The sequence below is a fragment of the Brienomyrus brachyistius genome, chromosome 6 (genome assembly GCF_023856365.1).
Source record: "Brienomyrus brachyistius isolate T26 chromosome 6, BBRACH_0.4, whole genome shotgun sequence".
NCBI classification, from domain to species: domain Eukaryota; kingdom Metazoa; phylum Chordata; class Actinopteri; order Osteoglossiformes; family Mormyridae; genus Brienomyrus; species Brienomyrus brachyistius.
In genome coordinates, this window is record NC_064538.1 from 6622531 (window position 1) to 6630564 (window position 8034).

Genomic DNA, 8034 nt, shown 5'->3' on the forward strand with positions numbered 1-8034 from the left:
ACCTACATTAAACAAGTTAAACTTCGTTCATAAAACTCATTTGCCTCATAAAACCCACCAGTCACCCCCGGCCAGATGACTAGATTATTATTTCTGTTCTGAGAAATACCTTTGATTATTCACCAGACACTTACATTTGCCCCAACGACTCAGCCCCCTCCTTGAGATTTAAACATGGCGGATGACACAAGCGCATTTGCGCTCTCTCATTGGTCAACGTGACCGTGGGAGCCCACCTTCTATTGGTCACCGGCTGTCTAACGATTTCAGTGCGTCACACTTGACGCTAACAATGAATGTGTGGGAAGGCGATTACGCGCTCTTCTCGTAAGTGTTTCTTAATGAAAAACGTAGCTTTTCTGTATTTTATGTTTTGGTTCCTTCAATATAAATTATTGACGTTAAGTTAATTAACAAAAATCAATGAAGCGATACAACTTTGTAAAATGTAAATGTGTATCATCCATTATGGAGCACTCGTAATATATTTTAAAGTCAATATTCCAACGTGTCTTTCCCATGAGGGGTTTTATGCGCTAGGTAATTGTGATGAGACATCTTATTGTGCAAGTCTCGACAAGCTAATATAAGCTTTGCAGCGTGTTATGACTTATGGAACAGGTAGGAAGTGCCATATGGTTAAAGTTCATACTGTGACGTAATTAAAAATAGGTCTCGGTCTTTCAAAGGGTGGAATAAACTGAAACCGCGCATCTTTGATACAGATATTTGGTCCAAATCTTTATTCAAAACTCAAAGTTGATGTCGTTGTCAAAGCACTGCCCAGCGAGTAGTAACATTGTTGTATTCAAGGGCATGCTAACAAGTGAATGGAAGGGAATGAACAGATATTAAACTGCAATTCTAGAAAACTAGAAGCATTAGCGAGGAAATGAACTAAACACGATGAAAGCAGTTATCTGACTATCATGCCAGTGCAGAGAATAAGTGAAAACAGACTGCTTTCTCAGCATGAAAGACATGAGCGGTTGGAAGATAAATGGATTCTTTGTTTATGTAAAACGAAACAGAGTAAGGGTACGTTAAATGAGGACACTGACAAAAAAGAACTGGGGGTATTATAGTATTTGGGATTTGGTGTATGATAAGAATAGTAAACACAGTGCTTATTTTTTACTGGGATATTTCAGTTATAGCTTTTTTGATACCATAGTTTGTGGGCATGAATTATGGGTGGAGACCCCAATCCTCAATCCAATGCTATGCCCTTGCCATCGCAGACAATGATGAGATGGATTTATACCGCGAGATCACCTGGGGTAAGTCAGTCATTCTGTGCCGTTTCGGAATTGCTTCAGTGCCCTCACAACTCTTAGCCTCTAACTCATCCCGGTTCCCTCTATCCTTTGGAACCAGTGTAGGTCCCCATAGAGGTGACCATTTCACCCTTTCAGCACTGATTCCTGTTTTGGGATCGTAGGGCGGTTTCATTGTTCAAACAGGGAGTAGGGAAAGGCTATACAGAACATCATGTTTACATACAAGAGCCAGCCAAGTATCTGTGTGCTTAAGGAGAAGAACAGCTGGTCTCTGGGTTGTTGTTTAATACTATTATTCATCTGCAAAGCTGATGGTAAACAAGGGTGGTAGTTCTGGTAGGCAACCCCAGAAAAAAAACATATCAATCTCTGAACTAAGCACACCCTTAAAGGATTATTCGGTTGTTTTTGATTTCAATATACCTTTGGGTTAAGTAGGGCAGCAAACATATCTGTCTTCTGAGTCGCATCATCCTGAAATGACTGTGATCGCAAACAATACCTGTCACACAGGCAGGAGAGCGAGTGACACCAGTGATTTAGAAAGTGAACGAATCAGCAAGTTACTGTTTTATTTCTTATTTCAAATGAAGGGTTTAGGTTAGTGTTCACCATACGCTTGTCATTAGGTTTGTGTAGTTCCTGCTGGTTCCCAAACACAGACTGGCGAATGCACAAATTACTGCGACTGAGTGTCTGCAAGTTCTGCTTAAGACTGCTGAAGATAAAATTACTCACTAGGGAAGCTGCTTTGACATTATAATTGCTCTATGTTCTCCTGGTCACCATCACATGGTCATGGGAACATATCAGCCAAGGGAACCAAAGCTGAGATCTCCCTGTTTTACAAGGAACATTTGCATTCCAACACTGGAAGGGATGAGAATGTACAACTATGAAAGATTTGATCTTTCAAAAATCCTACACAAAAAACAAGACAACAAAAAACTCTTTAAAAAAAGAAATAACTGGAGTTTTTCCTCTAATTATTTAGTATATAATGGGATATAACTAACCTTACACTGTACGCGGAAGACTTTTATTGTTTTTCACCTGAAAACATTGTTAAATAATTATTGATAAACTGTATGTATTTATTTGTAGTAAATTATCTTCACTTTTTCATTAAATAAACCTGAGGTTTGGCAATGAATTTATACCATTATAAAAATGAGAAATTAGTTTTTCTAAAATGAATTACTAAAATTTATTACTTTTACAGCTTCAGGATCTCTATTGGAAGCGAACCACAGAAACACTTGAAGTGGGCTGACTTTTTATCGGATATTTCATACCTACTGAGGACCAAGTTCAGCTTTACACTTGCAGTACGTATAACTCAAAATCATCTTGCCAAGTATGTAAACGAGACTGTAAAAAGAATCTCAAAGCGAAAGACCAGAAATGCACCCGTATACATCTCACTATGAATACAGAGCCCGGATGGCAGTCTGTTGACAAGTAAAGTGTAGGGGTATCCCATTGTTGCACTGGTAAATGTTTTGGGTCAGTGCTTAACTCTTCTTGAGCATGAATGAGAGGTTGTTGACAATGTGCTGAGAGAAATCCTTGAGTTATACAGTACATTCACACCCTTGTGAGGAAACAGAGACACCTGCCCTTCTGTGACCCTTAATGGCTACCGGTCTGCATTATTGTTTTCATTGAGACTGGCCTTAGATATTACATGTGACTTTATATCACTGCACCCAGATATAAGCTTTTGAAGTGGTGTTTCTATGATTTTATGGAACAAAAGCAGAACATCTTGCTTTCTGTTCCATTGCTTTTTGCTTATATAGGCTCTGCACTTAGCAGACAGCCTTTATTTTCTTTAAATCCAGGTGTTTTACAGCAATGAAGAATTGTCACCTAATACGCCAGTCAGCACATAGATCAGCATGGGGCAACAACAATTCATGTCACATTTATAGAGATTTGTGACACCCACTGCAAAGACTTTTTGTGACTACCTCACTGCCTGCTGACTGCTCATTGGGCACACAGTGAAATTTCTGCTTGTGTGTAGTTCCAGTTCTACTTCCTGCACAGTGTGATCATTTGTCCATGGGTAATCACACTGCAGCACACTCACCTATGGAAAACCACAGTGTCGAGCTTGAGGGAGCCCGGATACCAACCTTACCATTACCAGCATCATGCCCAGCAGGCATCCAATCGATGATTCATCAGACCACTGGATATGGTTTAAGCTCAAGGTGTCTGACATTAAGAGTGTGTGCTTAAGAAGAGCCGCATCAGTGCCCCTTTCCACAAGGCCACTGATTCAACATGTTAGTCAGTGACGTCCTTCGTCTGTGTCTCACTTCCTGTCACTGCTCCTCTCACAGTGACACTATGTGAAAATGAACTGGGACTGTCAAAGTCTTTCCCTTGCACTTTATTTGTTGATGGTTAAGTCTTCAGTTCCCTTGTTCGAAGGTACAACTGCATAACTTCTCTTGGGATGTGATGTATCTGTGGGTTAAATGTCTCCATTTTTAAACAATACATATCTGTCCTCTTCATCAAGGAATGAACAGGCATCACCCTTCCTCTGTTTTTCTTCACCATGACCCCTGTTTCCTTAAAATGTCGCTGTGTTTTGATTAATAGACTAACTATCTTCATCAGACCCTCTCCAGTTTTGTGTTCACTCCCTTCATGAGAAACATGGCCCTGCAACCAACGGCATGACCTCAGTTTCTGGCTCTTCACCAGCATAAAACGGGCTGGTCCTGCCTGTTAGTGACAGCTACCAGCACAAACAGACACGCCAAGGCATAGCGAAGAAACACAGGGAGGGTCACGCAAGGTGATCGTGTAAAATAAGGGGGATATGCTATGAATGTAAGCAGGCCCACACAGGGTGGCGACATTTTATCATGAACATAGCAAAAAGTGTGTGATAAAAAGCCTGTCCAGTGTAGGGTTGCAGCAAGCTTAACCTAAGAAGCATAGGACGTAATGCAGGGGACACACTGGACGCAACAGCAGTGCATTGTGGGGTCCCGCTCTCACAGTGGGCAAATTGGGAAAGAAAAGCACCAACTGAAATTTACCCCCAGGGAGGACAAGAAGATAAAACATTCTGTAAAGATACATACAGCTGATCAACCTAAGAATAACAGCCTCTCCTTGGATTACGATGGGGTTACGTTCCGATAAGCTCATCATCATAAGGTGAAAATATCGTAAGGTGAAAATGCATTTTAATACAGTACTCCTAACCTAACAAGCATCATAGCCTAGCCTACCTTAAACGTGCTTATTACACTTACCTTAGCCTACAATTGGGCAAAACAGTTCAAATGAAGCTTAATTTATATTTCTAAGAAGTGTTGAATATATCATAATTTATTGAATAATGTACTGAAAGTACATTAAAAAAAATGTACCCATCGAAAAGTCAAAATATCGTAACACAGACCATGCTAACCCGGGGAGGGCCTGTACTTAAAAAAAACTGGACTGTCACATTTGCCACGAGATAAAACAATTTACCGGAATGATGCTGTTAGGATGTGACCTCAGGGTGTAGCTGGACAGATTGTTCAGTACAGGCATCAGTACAGGGTCATGGTGAGTCTGCAGCCAACCCCAGGAAACATGGCTACAAAGCAGGGCACACGATTGCAGCTGCTCAATGCTGGCAGTTTAAGACACCAATTCACCTTTTTTTTGACTGAGGGAAGGAGTCCATGCAAATTGTATATATACATACACACACACACACACACACACACACATAGACAATATAAACACACATGTCTATGAACCTATATGCATGAGGGTTATGGAGGAGGGAGAAATACTGAGGTACACCCACAATCTTATGCTCAGATCACACTGAGAAGTAAATAAAGGCTACCAGGTTACCAACTTTGGTCAGCTGGCTGGAGTGAGATGTTCAATGCTAGATCAGTCTGCACACACATGCACAAACATTTACATGTATGTAAATTACCTTATGAATAGTCTATAGGGTTTGCAAACTGCCCCAACGCTTTTGATGTAGCTACTTTTAGGTTTGTAATTCAGTAATATGGATTTGTCATAAGATTTCCTGCGTGAATGTCACGTCTGATGCGTGAGAGCTGGTAACGCTGATAAATGATAGCACTCACAGTATTCATAGTAAACGGACAGAGTAAACATGCACGCCGACACATAACAGCCCAGACAGAGGGCCAAAGAGCGGCGGCAGTGCCGCGGGCAGGGGGCTCAGCTTCCCCCGCCGGAATGGTGATTATTAATACACTGAAAGCCGCACCAGTAAACAGACACTAAACCGAGAACCAGATGTACGCGACGGGGCGGGGATATCGGAACAATCCGGACGGAAAGTGGAGAAGTGCAGAGATAGGAGTAGAGTGGAAAAAGGGAAACCGAAGATAGGAAGGAAAGGACAGATTATAAGGGAGTGTGGAAAGGCGGATGCAGTGAAGGAGAGAGAAAGATGAAAGCTGACGGGAAGACGCCTGCAATAATGAATAAGCAAGCTTAATCTGTGTTATATATACAAACTCGCTGAGTCCAATTAGGCTACATGACTGGATGTAACAGGGAAAAGCACAGGGAGGTTGTTCGATTTAGATATCTCAGGGTTTAGCTGGAAAAGCCGGCCTTACAGTCTTGAGGCAATTATGTAATAATAATGACTAATTAAAATGCGAATAACAGTCAAACAGTGTTTGTTACTCAAAAAACCTGTTACCCAAAATATGATATAAAACAACAAACAGAAATTGAAATAATTTTAATAACTTATATAAATTACGCAGACTAACGTGTTGCAACAAACCTAAATTGAAACTTAAATGCATATTTGTTTAAATAATGATGAAAACGTATATCGACTTTTAGATAAATAGATAAATGAAACCTCGGCGTACCTTAGGAAAAATTAAGGTGTTATATAATGAGCGTGCAGTAAAGACGCAACCAAAAGCCAACGGCTCTGTGCCTGTCTGCTACTGCCAAACGCCACAGCAGGTGCTTAAGGAATAAGGAAAACGCAAGCATGCATGTGCAGTTAACGCAAAATGAACATGCATTTATCACCCTTGCATTTCTCATCCTTTATTTAACCAAAGCAGATCATTTCAAACACAACTGTCCCTCAGGTCCGGTTCTCTAACCGGTACCGAAACAACATCAGAGACATATATTTTATTTATCCTTTATTTTTATTTATCCTTTATTCAATAAGGTTCCATTGAGATACAATATCCGTTGTTCCAGGAAGTCCTGGCCAAGATGGCAGCGATAAAATAAAAAGTTTCATATACATACATATTTGTTTAATGTACGGACAGTAACGAGAAATTTAACATACAGTAAATAGAATTTAATTTAATTTAATTCTATTCTATTCTATTCTATTCTATTCTATATCCTGTTTTATGCTAGTCTATGCTAGTTTATTTCTTTCTGTTCTCATGTGATTCCTCTGATGTCAGACATTTCCTGGCGATGACACTTGAATGAAATCAGACACGCTCCGGAAATTTCTTCACCTGCCAGCTGACGGTCCATTTCTGAAGAACTCATTTAGTGTTCCTATGGCACCACCTAGTGGCAGATTCGTCTTCTTCTTCTTGCTATTATTATTATTATTATTATTATTATTATTAACAACAACATAAACTTAAATGATATATTATTATATTAATAAAAAATGTGAACATTTTTTAATTCTTGAATCTTTGATTTGAACAACAAGCTGATTATTGAAATGACATTCCTTAGTAAAATATATTTTTGTCTGGGGGTGGGGAGGTATTTATGTGAGAATTAGCTTAAAAGCTTCATTCTCTTTCACATAAATAACTAGATTTTGCTATTTTATTTATTGCATCATTCTGTATAAACTTTGGACACCATAGTGCCTAAAAATCCCTGATGTTTCTGAGATGCTGTAGCCACCGTGTTCTCCACCAGCAATCACACCACGCTCAGAGCAGGTGTGTTAGTCATTATGCTGCTTAGTCTAACAGTCAGTGATCCTCTTCACCTTGCCTGCTTTCCATGTGTATTCAGTTGCAGCTGCATGATTGGCTGCTAGGAGGAGCAGACTGCTTACGTTAACGAGCAGGTGTGCATACAAAAGTGGCCACGGAGTGTGTGCGCGTGTGTTATGTATATATTACAATGTAGGAAAAACCATTTTGATGTTGTTGTCGTGGCATCATTTTTTTGGTTCCCACAAGGGGAAACTCATTTCTATATACAATAAATTAAAAATGCCAAAAGTCTTGTATTTTGTTTAGTTACAAACTACAAATGGTAGGATTGGGTATGGATAAGGTTGTCATTGTTGGGATTATGGTTATGCCCGCAGAAATGAATGGAGAGTCCCCATAAAGGTATAGATACCTAATCTGTGTGTGTGTGTGTGTGTGTGTGTGTGTGTGTGTGTGTGTGTGTGTGCGTGTGCGCGTGTCTGTGTGTTTATATAGAGCACAGCAGGACGCTGGCATGTTTTATGCATTGGTAAACAGTATGCATTTTTAATTCGCAGCTGATAAAAATTCATGAATGATGCGGTTCACTCATTTCGTCCTTGTGTGCTCCTTCAAGGACGATTCCTGATCATAATCGCAGTCTGAAGCTGTGTCACCTGATTACACTTCACATTGCAGATGAAAAATCAGCCTGCTGATTTAGTCATAGTTGCAGTTTTCTGGCTCTCTGTATCCCATTTATAATCATATTTATTCTGATTTTCAAATAAGAATGTATTAATACTGCA

General features: G+C 39.9%; 1 long non-coding RNA gene across 4 annotated transcripts; it reads left to right on the forward strand.

Annotated features, from left to right (window-relative positions):
* The first annotated feature begins 262 nt into the window (after positions 1-262).
* On the forward strand, positions 263-3816 carry LOC125745123 (uncharacterized). 4 transcript variants are annotated; one of them, XR_007398580.1, is made up of 4 exons: positions 263-327; positions 1152-1280; positions 2503-2608; positions 3310-3816. It is a non-coding gene; the product is annotated as an uncharacterized LOC125745123 (long non-coding RNA). The 4 variants fall into 4 exon arrangements; XR_007398578.1 differs by having other exon boundaries at positions 269-327; positions 1175-1280; XR_007398579.1 differs by lacking the exon at positions 263-327 and having other exon boundaries at positions 334-1280; positions 3125-3816.
* Positions 3817-8034: the final 4218 nt, after the last annotated feature.